This window comes from Oxyura jamaicensis, chromosome 2, assembly GCF_011077185.1.
Source record: "Oxyura jamaicensis isolate SHBP4307 breed ruddy duck chromosome 2, BPBGC_Ojam_1.0, whole genome shotgun sequence".
NCBI lineage: Eukaryota > Metazoa > Chordata > Aves > Anseriformes > Anatidae > Oxyura > Oxyura jamaicensis.
Genome location: NC_048894.1, coordinates 13752748 through 13769462, shown reverse-complemented (window position 1 = coordinate 13769462; position 16715 = coordinate 13752748). Strand labels below are relative to the sequence as shown.

Sequence of the window (16715 nt, the reverse complement as noted above, 5' to 3'; positions counted from 1 at the left end):
ACTCCTACTACCCTTCCACATCTCCTTGCTTTTATAGGTGGAAGGGGAAAAAGAAGGAGGATTGCATTTCCATTGGTTTGTGTATCTGGCTCTGCTCTTCTTTTTCTCTTTCTCTTTCCAAATTTCACCGTAAAGTCTCATTTTGTACTCATTCAGTCATGATTTCTTGGTGAAGCACTGAGGATCAAGATTACATATTATTCATATAAAGGATTATATAAAGCATTAAAGTGTTTATTGTAACACAGTAGAGCAGCATATTGCTTGAGCTGGGGCTCAGAGTAGACTCAACAGTCACACCCCGGAGAATGCCTTCTGGGCTTTACAAAGTGATGCCTGAAGAGATGGGTTCTGAAGAAGCATCATAATTTGCCCATATCTTAAATTTGTTGATCCTTGACTTCACACTTGATAGACAAGGTATAAAATATATATTAGAAACAAGAGCACATTTTAATCCACAGCAAACGTAGATCACTAGAGAGAATACATCATAACCCAGCCAACTATGTTTTTCTCCTCCTGCTTCCTCTCCAAGCTCAATTAAGACTCAACATGTTTTTTCTTCTCCCCAGTTCCCTTTTACCTGCTCTTCTTCTCGTGTTCCATGTCTTTCCCCCCATCCTCTTTATCTGATGAGGATAGTGCTGTAGGATAATGAGGTAATTCCTGGTCGTGTTGGAATTCCCAGACACCTGGATGATATATTTTTTCTTCTATCCCAGACTGGGTCAGATATGACCTGATTACTCATGGGTATTTCAGTGGTATATGTTCAAGTTAAGTTAGTTCTTCTGGGATCTAATACAGTTTCTGTGCATTGCAAAATATGTAAATGTCCATCTTTAGATACAGTGATTTTGGTCTGGAAATTCAGATCTAGATGAATGCCTAGGAAATAGCTTAGATATGTAATGAACAGAAGTGTTTTAGGTTTGTCTCCCATCAAAAACTTTACAGATGTCTAACCGCTGGCTTTCTGTCCTGGCATGGATCCAGTTCTGATCTGGCACTGATTCACTCTCCATATGCAGTGAGTGCTCCCAGTCTAGTGAATTTTTAAATACAACTACTCTGCATACACTATGTAAATAAAATATTAACCACCCCCAAATCCACCCCTCCCCCAACAAAATTCTGCACAAAATACCATTCCCAAGGCTGTTTTAGTGAGTCTAATCTAAATTAGGTCTCAAACAAAGTAGTTTCCTTAGTTTCCTTTTTTTTTTTTTTTTTTTTTAATTTTATGTAGCCATTAGAATTGTATGATTATTTCTTAAAACACTGGATTAATTTAGATTCAATAAAGCAATTACATCCAGCAAAGGGATTAAGAATTTAACAGACCTCCAAAAACGCTAATTACAGGGCCAGTAATTTAGCTGACTGTGATGATTCAACTCAGATTTCTCTTTCTTAAGCTTTTGTGGACTCACTCTTTTCCCTGGTGCTTTAATAACAAGCTTGCATGCAAATACTTGCTTCTCTGTGACAGAGGCCTATGCTGCTTTGGACCAAAATTGATTGCTGAAGTTACATGACTGAAATGCCTCAGGTAAAAAAAAATGCTAAAAAGAAAAGCATCCAGTAGACAGCTATGTAAAGTGTGCTGCCTCTCTGTCTCTAATGCTCCCAGGATCGAAACATTCTGCAAATAAGGTCAATGGAATTAACACTCAATTACCCCGTAAATATCAAAGAGGGTGCTAGGCATAGTTCTGACAACATTTGGGGATGATCATAATTGTGAGCCACCTGCTACATGAGCTTATGTCGTCAGATGATTTTTCTTCCTTAAAATAACTACTCATCAGCTAATATGAGCTCACTCAGTCATATTTCATACTATTTAAGAGCATGGATGGTCATATGCTGTGTAAAATCCTTTATCCTTTTTTGGTTCAGATCTCCCTGCTGATATAGACTGTCATTACTCCCCTGAAGCTGATGGAGTCCTAAGGATTTACACCAGCTGAGGTCACACTTGTTATTGCAATCAATCAATAAACAGAGAGAGAATATAAATCCATTTGTATGCTGATTAAATAAGTAGTTTAAATTTGTTTAATGCTTATTGAAATAGATACTGCCATTCTCATTTCTGTAAAACACCATGTTTTAGGTTCTGAAATAGCCTGTTGAAATCAAGGTTTTTAATTAACCTCAGGGGTTTTTAGTTCAGAATGACAGTCCAACCTTTGGGAAATACAGAGTTTATTTCTAGCCTTTCTTAAAATCTCTTTTAATGGTATTTTCCCTTATTTAGACCCTGAATCAGTTTTGTATCCCATATTTTCTCTTTGAAGAAAAAGAATCAAACAACAGTAAGCAGGACTGCAAAGTGTCTCTGAAGGAGATGTCACACAGTCAGTCTTCCATTTACTATCTCAGCAGTACAAAAACTGACTCATATGTTTCCCCTTTTCAATTTTCATTGTCCTCTCCCCACCCACAGCCCTTGCTATCAGCCCCAGCAAGTAACTGGTATTAAAGACCTCCTCTTGCCTTTCAACAGAGGAAATATATATATATATATATATATATATATTTTGGTGTGCGTGTTTGATTGTCCCAGTTTTTAGTCCCTAAGTCTCAATGGGGTTGTGCAACCTGAAATCTGACTTTTTCAAATTGGGTTTGAAGAATGAAATCACAGTAGATTTCTTCACATTTTTGTTCATATGCTGCTTTGTGGCTTGCAATCCTACAGTATATGAGACTTCAATTAAGCAGCATGTAATTGACAGGTTCCTGAGTTAAATAGCTGGGATGGGATCATATACTTAAAATAGCTTTAAAAGAAAACCTGTAGACAGACAATCAGTCAGACAATCTTTTCAGGCACTTGGAAAGCCCCTGTTTTCCTAAGTACTTGCCCTGTAAATGATCTGGAAGTCTTGCACGTAAGAGTAGTTTAATATAAAAGATTGCTTGGAGGCAGTTAACATGCAAACATACCCCTTGATTTAATATCTAGGAGGCATTTTTTGAAGTTAGTTTTTTTTTCAGAAGTATCATTGTTGCTCATTATGTGTGACATCACTTCCCCTGACCTAGTGATATGTGTACTCCCTACTCTCTGATTTTTAACTTCTTTAAGATCAAAGCCTCATTTCTTATGAATTCAAGCCTGCCTTTCCTTTTGCTCTCTTAATTTCCAATATCTAGAGGAAAAATTTACCAACAAAGCAAAGGAAAAAAGAAAGCTAAAACAAGATTCTTGTCTTTCATTGTCAGTAGACCCTGCAATTTGTCAGGTTGGATAAAACTCCCCTCTTTTATTGCTGCTATACAGTAGCAGAAACCCATGCATACCAGAAAAAATCAGAAAGCAATGTCTTGCTTCTCTTTTCTTCAAATAATGTCACATCATTAGTGTACAATTTTCCATTTTCATTTCTGCATTTACAAAGAATAGATTTTTAAGTTGACAATTTCAGGAGTGAAGAATAACTTTTGGATACCTCAGCATTTGAGCTTAAGATAGATACCTTATAGAGCCCCTGTTATTGCAAAGGGCCTAATAGATTGGAGCTTTAAAACTGAATCAAGTATTTGCTTTTGCCTTCCTTTCACCCCCTTTTTAACAAAGCTGGAAAGTTCTCAGCAGCTCACTAGTTGGAGCATTTGACCAGCATGCAGAAAACAATAGTTTAGTGTTTTAGTTCTGTGAATTTAAATTCATGTTTCTTCTCTTTGAAGACAGTACTCCATTACTGATCTAGTTTGAAGAGAAGACACTCTCTACCTCTTCTTTTGAAGTTGCTCTACTTACAAGAAGCCCTCCTGCAAGCCAGAGGAGGGTTGGGTGCCTCCACTGCCAGTCAAGGCATCATTTGGGAGGAGAAGTACCTGGAAGCAGTCACCTTCATGAGTGCTCTTCTGCAGCCGAGAAGGATGGTTTGAATTGTCACCAGAAAAAAAAGAGATGAATAGAGCCAGAGCTCTCTCAGATCCAGTGCGTGCTCTGCATACAATGCAATATGAGACCATGGAGTATCCTGTGCTTTGAGGCTTGAATTCCTTATGATTTTTTTTTTTTTTTTTTTTTTAAATCCTGATCTGGAGCATGTAAAACCCCAAAGAGGTGTGGGATTTATTGGTGGCATCTCCTTGTTCTGAATATTTCCTATCAGAAAGTCCTAAGCAGATCCTACTCAGCATGCTGTTTTTGTGATGGTTTCCCACTGTCAGGAAGGAAGCAGAGACCAGAAGTTCAGCATTCAGCCACACGTCTTTCTGTAAATCAGTGGTGAACCTGCATCTTAAAAGCTGCCAATGGGATTGGTATAACCTCTGAAAAAGTATATATAGCAGCAAGAAAATGCAGAGAGAAGAACAAGAGTTATGGTAATAAATATGAAGCCGCTTTCTATGTGAAGATAAATTAAATAGATTAAGACATTTCATTTCAGAGAAGAGGTATTCGATTAGAGGCAATAGATATATGAGAGAGAGCTAGAAAATTATGAACAGAGAAGTTGATGGGGAATCATCTCCCACCATTGTTCACAATACAAAAACCAGTAAGGGAACTGAAATTATAAGGTAGCAGGAAGCAGATGAAACAATGCATAGAACATTTTATCACAAGCGTTAAGGAGTCCAAAATTATAAGTGTTTATTATATATATATGTTTGTGTGCATATACACTCACATATATATATGTAGCTATTAGATATAATTTTCCTCAATCAGTCTTCACTGGAGGAAGTTTCTAAACCTATAGCTGCCAAAAGCTGAGAGGACATATCAAAGGATTACTCTTATACATCATCGGTTTCTGACACTCTTCCTCTGAGTTGTTCATTTGCTCTTAGCAACCCTGCATTCTCCCCTATGCACTGTGAAGAAAACTGAGTCATGTAGCAGTGGGTTCCAGGTTCAGCCGTGGGAAACCGAGGGCAGCTAGCACAGACTGCACCTACCAATTCTGTGAAGAACTATTTTTAGAAAAGATGCAGGGAATCCACAAATTAAGTGGGCACTAAGGAGAACTGAGTTTGCAGGGATTTTGGCTGAGCTGAAGAGCATTTCTGTTAAGTTGCAATAGCTGGAGAAGATCACTGCTTTTTAGCAAAGAAATGATAGGATTTTTTTTTTTTATCTTTTTATTTTTATTTTTTATTTTTAGGGTAAAAGGACTACATTTCTATCCATCTGTGGTAACTGATACAACATGAATGTCAGGGAGAATCCTTAAAATTTAGCATTTTTTTCCAATATTGTAATAATTTGCTGTAGTATTTTATTTTGATAGTATAAATAAGACTCATTCCATTTTTTTCTGTCTTAACCAGTAATCTATGTGTTCTTTGAGTGAGTGGGTAGCTGCAGGGGATTCTGTTTTTTGGGAGCTGTGAGCAGATGGTCTGAGTGTAGGCTATCCTGGGCTTCCTGCTCTCAGCTGTGCATTGTGGTGTCCTGGGCTGGTGCAAATGTTTTCCTCCATAGTGTCAGAGAGGCTTTGGGGATAACTGGCATGCAGTGCAATGTCTGGACAGGACTGCTTCCTTGGGCACTTTGACAATTTGTTACTCTGGAGTATTCCTGCATCTGAAAGAACTTTGGAAACTGACATCCTTTTAGACACATGGAGGTGCATTTCTGTTTATAAATTCAACATTATAAGCAACTGGTAGACCAATAAGATAACATTTATCTCTAAGGAGCGTTTGGATAAAGAGCTGGTTAGGTATCAATCTAATACACCTATTCAGAGCAAAGCACATTATGCTTGAGTCTTTTCAGAAATTAACATTTTTGGAACTGATACTTTTGAGACAAGCAGAGGAGAAATACTGTAAGTATCTACTATATCATTTTGTATTTCTCTTTTTTTTGCAGCTTAATGTGATATTATGGTGCTAACAGTTTCAGGCCTATGACAACTTTTTGTATATTCCTAACAGAATGGTTTAGGAAGATCATAGGGAGATTTACCAAAAGTTATAAGCTATATCAAGAGAAACTTCCAAGGAACTCAGTACTCACTATAAACATTCCTTATTCAATAAACACACTTATGAGATAGTAGTAGTTTCCAACAGGCTTGAAGGAAAATATGCATATGATTTGTTTAACCTGAGGACTGGAATAATCTTGCTGAGAAATTATTCCATTTTCTATAGAGGATTACTGATATTATGTTACAGAATACCCAGCTGTCCAACTGCAAGGTCTTTCAAATTTTCAGGAAAGGTTAAGAAAAAGAGCTGGGTGGGCAATTTTCAATTGTCTTTAATTAGATTTTTTTCACTTGTTGTGATTAGAGAAGCATATGATACTATAACAGAAAAATATGAGGAATGTAAAGATTCTGAGTAGTTTGTTTTCCATAACTCTCAGGGTTTAAACTAAGTCCTAAAATATTATTCTCTTTCTCTTAATGTGTTCTTTAGTGGATTCTTCACTTATTGGTGGTAGTTTTCATCACAGAGTGATATTTCTTCCAGAGGTCAGTGTCCTAAATCTTTTAGGCAATTAATATAACCCTGCCATGATCAAGAGCCAGAGGAGAAATGAAACCCAAATTTTTAAAGTCTATTAGAGGTTAATATCATATATTTTCTACTTTTGATCCACTTATATCTGGAAATCAAGTCAATGTAGTGCCTTCCAAAATAAAAGAGGGCAAACCCCTCGTTGGCCAAAACCCAGCCCCTGAAAATTGTGATTTTCCTCATCTCAGCCTAAAATAAGCATTTCAAATGTGTTAAATGGATTTCACCCTAAGATGCCTACTTCTTTCTGGCTGATTACAAAGGCTGATTATACCTTTTGGTATCTATCCTCTACCACTGGCCTTGCATTCATCTAACAATGTAAACTTCACATCCAGAGTTCATAGGCAATGTGAAGCCACAAGTGGGAATCCTGATGACAGGAAGAGATTTTCTTGTTCCATACCAAGGATGCTGCACTGGCTCTGGCTGAGATGGAGTTAACTTTCCCTGCAGCGGTCCATGTAGTGTTGTGCTCTGCACTTGTATCTAGAGCAGCATTGGTATTGCATTAAAGTTTTGTCCATTACTGAGCTGTGCTGGCAGAGCATCAGGACTCCCTCCAAACCTCCCTCCCCCCAGAGCTGTGGGGGGGCAAGAGGCAGGGAGGGGACATCACCAGGGCAGCTGACCTAAACCAACCAAAGGGATATTCCATGCCATATGATGTCACACTCAGCAATAAAAGGTGGGAAAGGGGAAGGAGAGGAAGAGCTTTGTTATGAAGATGTCTGTCCTCCCAGCCAACTGCTATGGTTATTGAGGCCCTGCTTCCTGGGACGTGGCTGAACATTGCTCATTGTTGAGAAGCAGAGAATAACTTTTTCTTCCCTTTGTGCTTCTGCGTGGCCTTTTCTGTCTTTCTGTGTCTTTCTGTGTCTATCTGTGTCTTTCTGTGTCTTTCTGTCTTTCTGTCTTTCTTTTTCTTTATTTTTTTTTCTTTCCATTGTACTTTTTTCTTCTCCTCTTCTTTTGAGAAAGGGGGGAGTGAGAATGGTTGCAGTGGAGTTCAGGTGCCCAACAGGGTAAAACCACAACAGATGCTGATATAGCCACTTGATTTGTTTGTTCTAGTTTATCTGGTCTGCAGCTGGAACATTTGGGAAGAAAATAAAAAATATCTTTTCCCCTAACAGAAAGGGCTGAAACATAGGTAAAAAGCAAGCAGGGAGTTTGGGCAGTAGATCAGTCAAAGAGGTTTCTCAAAGGAGAAGGAATGTGATATGCTGCAAAGAGCAAACCCCCAGACCAAACGTTGGAGGTGATGTAGAGAAGAAAAATGGTCTAGGGACCAAAAGATATAAAGCCAGTATAATGCAGAAACTCCCTGAACCTTGCTGGATTGCAAACTTGGAACTGTCCAAAAAACAAAAGTAAAAGTAAAACAAACACTCCACAAAAACATCCCCTTCAAACTCTTCCTGGTTAGGAGGGAATTCATTTTCAAAGCTTTTTCTTTACCTGTCTCATGCAGCAAATTTGAGTAGTCTCCATTTAAATAATATTTTGTTTTGTGGGGCCAAATCTACCTTAGGGTTACAGGCTGGAAGCCAGTTGGTATCTTCCAGAATGTTCCTTTTTCAAGGCAAAGCAGGAGCAGTCCCATAGCTGGTCCAACACCTATAACAGTTGTCTAGATTTATCTGTCAGAGTTACTACAAAGAGTGCATATGTCACTTCTTTTTACTGTTAAATTTTGTTCCATTACCATTTACCAGATTTTCACATTTCCCCACTATGAGGCAATGTTCTAGCTGTGTATTGTTCTTCTATGTGCTGGTTATTAAATACAATTCAGCTGTATATTCTGCAGATAGGGCATGACATTTTTTGGCATCACATATTAAGTACAGGTACTATGTACAACAGGTGCAGAAATTTCTTGCTGTGTTAAAAAGCTTGAATGAATTGTGTAAAACATAGGGTCATTTCTGAGCTCCCTAGAAACCTGAATAATGCTAGAGCAAAAGACAGCTGTAGACCAGGTGCCCTGAAATGGCAGAGACCTGTGGAAGAGAAGGATGCTCACAGTTAGCAGTGAGAGAGGAAGAAAAGCTTTCATGGGGCAACTCAGAGGACTGGCTCACTGAGAGAGGGGTGAGATCACTGGACGACTCAGTGCAAATCTCACTTTTGTTCAGATACACGCCTGTACTCATCTTCACTGCAGTTATCTTCCTTCAATAAGTGAGTGGTAATTTAAGCTTGGGAGCATAACCAACCCCTGAGAAATATTGCAGAAACTCAGTTTGCAGTCTATGTTTCTGGCTTTTACTCATTCTTTTCTCATTAGAGAACCTTGAGTCCCCACCAGCCTGTATGAAACAGGAATAGGAGAATAGGAGATTTTATGGGGAAAACTATTGCACAGTAGACACAGCTACACTTTCATACTTTCACACAAGTCTATCCCCTGCTCTCATGATTTTACAAAGGTTTCCCCAGGTTCCTCTCATAAATGATGTAAAGCAAAGTTTTGAGAGAAGAAAAGACCATTTGACTGAAGACTTTCCTTGTGGTGAGGGCTGGCCGGTATTTTAGCAGAGGCAATTTAATCTCTCCTCAACTGGGTACGGTCTGACTGATTAAAGCCCCCCTTTGTGCTCTCCTGTGGCTGCTGACCTCATCAGTGAGGGACTGCTGCTGCTTCAATGTGGTAGCATGGAGCTCCCATCCAGATTTAGCAACACTCAACATAAAGGAAGAACTGGCGTGTAGGTCTGCCATGGAATGAAGTGACTTTGTCTTAATTCTTTTTTGAGAGAGGTAGCACTGCTGGTCCCCTTCCATTGTACATGCTAGAGCACAGAGCAACCTTTTGGGCTATTGATCAAATGAAGAAATGCTGTCAGACCCTTGAAGTCTGAACCATTAAAAGGGATACATATGATAGGAGAATACAAGCCCAGCCATGCATTTCTCTAGAAGTCAGAGGGAGGCTCTTCTAACTGCACAGACCTTGAATTAATTTAACTTTTAGACATCAAAAGGTAGACAAAATATATAAACAGACAAAATATATGAACAAAGTAATTGAATTATAAGAAAGTATCATATTACATTATTTCAATCACATTCTTGACACATAGGGAGCCAGTCAGAAAATTCCCCATGTTTTACAACCCATTATACACATTTCATGTTTCAAACTATTCTATGAAACAACTGATATCCTGAAAAACATTCTAAAAATGAACTAAGGAAGTGAGCTTATGTGGTGAGCTTTGTACCTCAGCAGTGGGAAGAGGTTTGTGTGGGATTGCTCTGCCTCAGGTCAAATTTTAGGGAGAGGTGAAAATGGTTCCTGGAGAAGGACTGGTATGATTTGTCTACACCTTGTATGTGATTTCTTTTTATCTCTCTCTACAGTAACACCCCCTCTTTCCTCCCCTCTACAGTCTCCATGTACTTAACCCCAGCAGCTTTTCGATCACTTCATGTAAGTCAGCTCTTTGCCCATTGTACCTGCTGTTATTTTTCAGCTCCGCTGGACCTTGTTGGGTTCTTGTACTTGCTGTGTCTGTCATCCCCCAGATCTTAGCTACCGTGACAAACTCTTGGCTTGCTACCATTATACAGGTACTATGAATGAGCTCATATCACACCTTTTTCCTAACCATCAGATATATTTCAGCAACAACTCTATTTTTAAATTCCTCTACCCTGTTTTGCTGAATCTTATATGTCGCTAACATCCTCTAATTCCTTCCTGTCAATTTACTATAAACATTGTATTTTAATTTGGTATGAGAATACATTGTCTTTTAGCTCCTGTTATCTAAAAAGAAAAGCATTTTGAGATCATTGTCATACCTTTGTCATACCATACCATTGTCAAACCTGTTTTCTCTCTATAATGTTGTCTTTCCTATCACCCAATTAAATTACTGTGCCATTCAACTGGGTACATCATTTGGAGATATATTTTGCATGAAAAGCACAAATCAAAATTCATTTATGATGTCCAATATGGTATTCTCATCTTGAGGTTGGACTCTTTCAGAGACAGTAACATACACTGAAGTGTCTTATGTTATCTTGTTACTATGGGAACAGTGATGCAGTACTGTTATGGGTGGAGATCTGTGACATTTGATAGTACAGCATAAAACTGATGCATCCATATCTTGCATTTTTATTCAACCTTAGTGCTATATAATAGCATAGCATCATTGTTGTAGTAGTTATCTTGATCATGTGTATGGAGAAGTAAAATGTGGAAGAGGCAATAAAATAGAAAGAAATTGTGGAGGGACTGAATAGGGAATAAGAGATCTGAAAGGTTCAGACCTTCTGCCCCTGATTTATTATATGTCTTTGGAAAATACTTGTCAAGAAATCAGTCTGTGTCTCAGTTCCCCACCTGTAACATATCCTGTTTTTCATTCTCTATTTTCTTTGTTTAGGTGACAAACCTTTCAGTACAAAAATGCTTCTCACTGTGGTTTTAGAGTGCATAGCACAGTTTTAGATAAGGTTTCAGTAAGCAACAACATTGCAAAAAAACTTAATGAGTCTACTGTAATTGAACTGTTCTGTTCTATTAGAAGCAAAGTATATCAATATATATAACAATTATAATTATTTTTTACATGGTAGGTGGCACTCATTTCAGGGAGTTGGAATGGTCAATGGGATAAATATACTCTCAAGTAACCATGAACAGAAGATAATAATAGATTATGGTTCAAAGCCATAAAGAATAACACTATATTCTGAAGAACTTGAGGAGAGTTTTTTTTTTTTTTTTTAGAAAAATTAGTCTAATGTGAAAATGGCATTTTCCCCACACAACTTGACATCTGTAGACTGTCCTAGCTTCATCACCACAACTTCTACTACCTGTTTTGTTTATTAACATGCAGCAGAAGTTTCTAATTTAATGTGCTGCAAGTACAGAGTTTCAGAGTAAAGTTGCTATTGGAGTTGGTTGGTCATTGTTCTTTTTTACTTAGATGATCACAAAAGTATTTGTTGATTTAGTCTTCCCTCATACATTTTGTGTTTTTAATGAAGTCCCTAGGTATCAGATATAGGAAAGTTTACTGAGAGAAATATCTATTGCATAAGAAGAGGTTTATGGAAAGATTACACCATTAATGAACGATAAATTTACTATGTACTCATTTGTATTGTAATGCCTAAGAAGCGTAATCACAGACCAAGGTCTCATTTTACTAGATGCCAGACAAACGACTGACAGACTCCAAGGTAAGGGACAATTCTGAGCTCCAATGATTCAAACTTAGCAACTATAATAACAAAGCAAGATGGAATGGCACAAAGAAAGTCATATGAATTTCAGCCTCTCACTTTTCTTTGCTACTGTTAGTTTACACTAGGTCTATGCCAGATTTCTTTTTTCTGTGCTGATAATGTAAAACCTTCATCTCCACTTTCTGGCGGGAATTCTGAAATGACACTCTTTGAAATAACTCAGTTGCTTTCTGCTATGGCAGCTATGAATGGACTGATGACTGATGGTTAAAAGGATTTCCAGATCCCTACATAAGGGTGTTTTGTTACCTTGAATTCAGAAGGGACCTTACTGTCTATGCTATTTATTTATTTATTTAATATAGGCTGCTTGTTAGATTTCATGGAGTGTTCCAAGGGTAGCAGATCCTTGACCAAGCCCAGACTTTTAATCTCTTGAGCACAGTCTGAGCCTTTTGTTTTTCAAAATTCATCTTGTGAAATTTGCCTTTTAAAAATACATAAGATTTTCTGATGGTGTAAAAATGTGCAGCTGTGCTATCTCATTTTAAGTGGTTGTCCCACCTACTTAATTACTATGGCTATTTCTCTCAATGGCAGCCCCCAAAAGGCTTAGAGAAAGTCCAGTTCAGCCTTTTTAGTATTGAAGGTTATAGATTTCTAATTTAACATCCATGAATAAATCCCACCACCAAAACGAGAGATACTGAGAAGGACAGCTTGGTGATGCAAAGGTATGATATGCAAAAGTGATTTTCATAAAGAAAAGTTCTCATATTAGGGGTATGGGATCAGTCTATTACTGAAAGTCTCCTGCTGCTTAGCATATGTACAAACTAACCTTTGTGTTGTGCTTAGATCCCTACTTCCAAATTTTATACAGTAGCTTATCTGTTGTAAGAGGAGGAATAAGCACCATGGAGTTTTATATATGATCTCTCCAATGAATTACTTCATGAAATGTACAACATGATATATTCTCCTGTTACAGTTATCATTTGTCACCTGTGATTGGAGAACTTCATCCTTCATGAAGTACTGGCAGAATTATATCTCCTCTGAAGCCTGTAAGAGAAATAAGTTTACACAAGTGGTGTCAGCACTCCCAAATGGGCCCAAATTCTTTTCTGCCTTGTTCTGCCCCACATCACCACAGTGGATCTTCATTTTATCTAATTTCAGCCATCTTAATGTTAGACATTTAGACTAAGACATCTCAGCTTCAATACACTTATTGCAGACACCTATGATAGCATCATAGCATCATAGAATCACAGAATCGTATAATGCTTTGGGTTGGAAGGGACCTTAAAGACCATCTAGTTCCACCCCCCTGGCCACGGGCAGAGACGCCTCCCACCAGACCAGATTGACCAAAGCCCCATCCAGCCTGGCCTTGAACACCTCCAGGGATGGGGCTTCCACAACTTTTCTGGGCAACCTGTTCCAGTGCTTCACCACCCTCTGAGTAAATAATTTCTTTATTATATCTGATCTAAATCTACCCTTTTTTAGTTTAAAGCCATTATGCCTTTTCCCATTACTACACCCCCTGACAAAGAGTCCCTCTCTAGCTTTCATGCAGTCCCCTTTTAGGTACTGGACGGCCACTGTAAGGACTCCCTGGAGCCTTCTCTTTTCCAAGCTGAACAACCCCACCTCCCTCAGCCTGTCTTCGTAGCAGAGGTGCTCCTGCTCTCTGATCATCTTTGTGGCCCTTCTCTGGACTTGTTTTAATATGTCTATGTCCTTCCTCTGTTGGGGTCCCAAGAGCTGAATATGGTACTCCAGGTGGGGTCTCATGAGAATGGAGTAAAACACTCTCGATATGCTGACCATCCTGCTTTTGATGCAGCCTAGGATATGGTTGGCTTTCTGAGCAGCAAGTGCACATTGCTGTCTCATGTTGAGTTTCTCATCAGCCAACACCCCTAAATCCTTCTCCTCAGGGCTGCTCTCAATAATGTGTGTGATGTGTGCTGTCTTTTGGACCACCTTATTTTCAATATTTATGTTTTTCGATGAATGAAATGCTTCCCCCCTCTCTATATCCCCACTATATATATATATATATATATATATTAAACAATTATAGTTATGTTTTTTCTTTCTCTGTATGCATATTTACAGATATCTGAAATGTGAGGGAAATCAGGTGAAATGTAACCCTTTCTTACTCAGATGAAATTTGTTAAATGATATCCTGTAATCAGGCAGGAACACAGTTCATAGATACTGTTATATATTATTTTAAAATTGGAAATATCAAACAGTCATGTTTTGCTTAGTGGCGATAATATGGTCCTGTGATAAGGAACTTTCGGCAATTCTACTGCATTGAAAGAAAGATGTACTGCTTGGAGAGACAGCTTGGAGTACAGCTTGAATATCTCTTGATTTTGGAAAAGCTGAGGGACAGATTGCCTTTGTATGTGTTTGTGTGCAATATGTGTTGAACACCTTGCTTGCTTGGTGTTGCTTTAAAAGGAAACCTCACCATACATTCTTCTTTTTCTCCTTTATTGACCAGAGGTGAATTTCCAATAAGGGTCAAGGGATGCATTTTTCCTATTGAGCTCCCAAGCTCTCTGTGTGGACAATACAATCTACTTGGCACTGCAGTAATTGCAACTGAAAATAAATTAGAGTGACTTCTGTGGATTCAGAGGAACATTTTGATGTGGAGATGCCTACATTTCAAGGAGACGAGCTCTGGCTCAGTCTTGAAGTATCCCTTCTTCAATAACTGAGCTGATGTATTTGGTGGCGAATGATTTCTGGTGTTTAATCCATCTCCACAAGTAAGAGTTAGGGCCAACAGTAGCATGTTGCAGAGCAGTTGTTGTCTCTCCCTCTCCAAAGAACTGTGGAGCTTAGGTGGCAGAGATCTTAGCATAACATAAAAAACTGATGTAACAGGCTCGGGTTGAGCCTTAAGTGTCAGAGAAGGCATATGCTGAATGCTTCTGCAAGACATTTCAGTGGGGCTCAGGAAATGCCATATTTATGAATGTATAGAGCTTTGCCCATCCTCTTTTTATGATCCTCTTGTTACGATTTAAAGCCAAAGACATCTGTCCATCCTGTCATCTGGAAATGTTGTTATCATTACAGAACTGTCATCATTGGCAAAATGCAAAAATGTTTTGAGATAAAGTAGAATGTAGTTCATTTACCCACTTGAATAATAACATAAGCATCACAATTATTCCTTCAGAACACGCTAAAAGTTAAAAAAGTCTTGGAAAAAGGGAGAATCAAAACAGACTAGCGACTGTTTTATATTTGAATCTAAGCCTCTCTAAGTTCTTAAAAAGTTCAGGCTGAAGCCAGTCTTTGTGAATTGTTGGTTTAACCAAACTTGTGTGTAACCAAACACAAGATGCATACAATTCAGGTGCAAAATCTATCTCCTCTTTTGATTTCAAGCACAATTTTAGAGATGGTTATTTGGCCCAGTGAAATGTGAACCACCAGTAATTTTTTGATTTTCTAATGTTACTTTTCTAATGTCACAACAGCACCAGAGGAAGATTGGCCTCTGACAGTGCTGCTGTGCTAATTTTCCTGTGCTGAGCACTCACCTCATTTTTCTTTCAGGTAATAGATGTAATGCCCTTTGAGCATTTGCAAATCCATAGCACTTCATTACCAGAGCAGGCCTTTGGTGTTTAATTTGTTGCAGCAATGAGGTGCTGCCTGAAAAAGGGCTTCTGAGGAACAAAACAGCCCAAGCGAATTATGTTTGGCTGTGGAAGTTTTCTTTTGTCTTTATAGTATTCTATGTGTACAGCTGATCTGGCAGGACATTAAGGGAAGTCCAATGACAGAAATGAAAAATAACAAAAGACTTTTCAAGAGTAACAGACTTACAGATAAATAAGGGACTGCACCTAGAAAACTTTTGGGCTTGTGTTTTTATGGACATAATCAGAATCTTAGCACCTATAATTTCAGCACACTGAGCTAGGAGAATGATGATCTTGCATAACAGTGCTTTTACTGTCTCTCCAAACATCATTGCTTTTTCTGCAGATACTTTTTGATTCTCGTACCCAAAGTTATGTAAATTCTGAGGCACTTCTTTTCACAAGAACACTTTCTAAGACACTGAGATCAGTGATTAGTCAGATCAGGACACAGCAGTTATAGCCCAGAAAGTCTAAAGAAAAGGAAAACAGAGGTAGTTCCTAGGCATTCTGTGCAAACTGATTGTGTTAGGTTCCTCTGTTGAAGTAGGCAACAATGTAGAACAACAATCATTTTGGCTGCTAAAGAGACTACCAGTACTTCTGTACTTAAAGTGAAACATAGTCTGTTTCTCTGGGATGCAGAAATTTCAGGTGTTTCATAGAGTCAGTCTGGCAGCAGCAAGAAATTAAAGCAAAGAAGACCTATCTAATAAAGAGGGAGTTTATGTTATATTTCAATAGTGTTGTTAAACAAATTGCACTGACCTTACACAAGAGCAGTCCTTGAAGGGCAGACTTTGTTCTCCACCCTCCCTGTGCTAACCTCTTGAAGCAGTCATTAAATATTCATTCCAACAGTTACTCTGCTTCCAGTTTGGACTGTTTTGCCTTTTTGCTGGTGAGAATCTCTAGTGGTAGGAGTAAACTTTTTGTTGTTTTTTGTGTCTTGTGCTTCCACTGAATAGTAATGAATGCAGAGTACACTGAGTGGCAGGCTAAAATTTATTCTGGACCATAGGTTCCTGAGCCTTCATTTATGCTTTGCTGTAATCATGTCCTGCAGTCTTTTTCATGCTGCGGCTTCATTTGTGTGCCATGTGCCATCAGTGTGGCACAGAAGCTGTGATTCAAAAGACCCCTGTCACTACCAAGAAAAATGATAAGCAGAGAATAAATAGAAAAATGTGTTGCAGATTTACAATATAGAATTTCCATGTGTGGCTGGATCTGGAAGGGGAATTTCCAATACAGGCTTAGAAAAATCTGGAGTAAACTAAAAGCAAATGAAAATAAAATGAAAAC

The 16715-nt window shown here is 38.3% G+C and overlaps 2 long non-coding RNA genes across 4 annotated transcripts in view; one reads left to right on the top strand and one right to left on the bottom strand.

The window, feature by feature from the left end:
• Nucleotides 1-16715, top strand: part of LOC118162265 — a 55886-nt gene that overhangs the window by 9029 nt on the left and 30142 nt on the right. The window lies entirely within an intron of this gene.
• LOC118162267 lies at nucleotides 155-16292 on the bottom strand. The gene is made up of 3 exons (XR_004748368.1): nucleotides 16179-16292; nucleotides 12727-12786; nucleotides 155-407 (listed from the first exon to the last, which is right to left on the bottom strand). It is a non-coding gene; the product is annotated as an uncharacterized LOC118162267 (long non-coding RNA).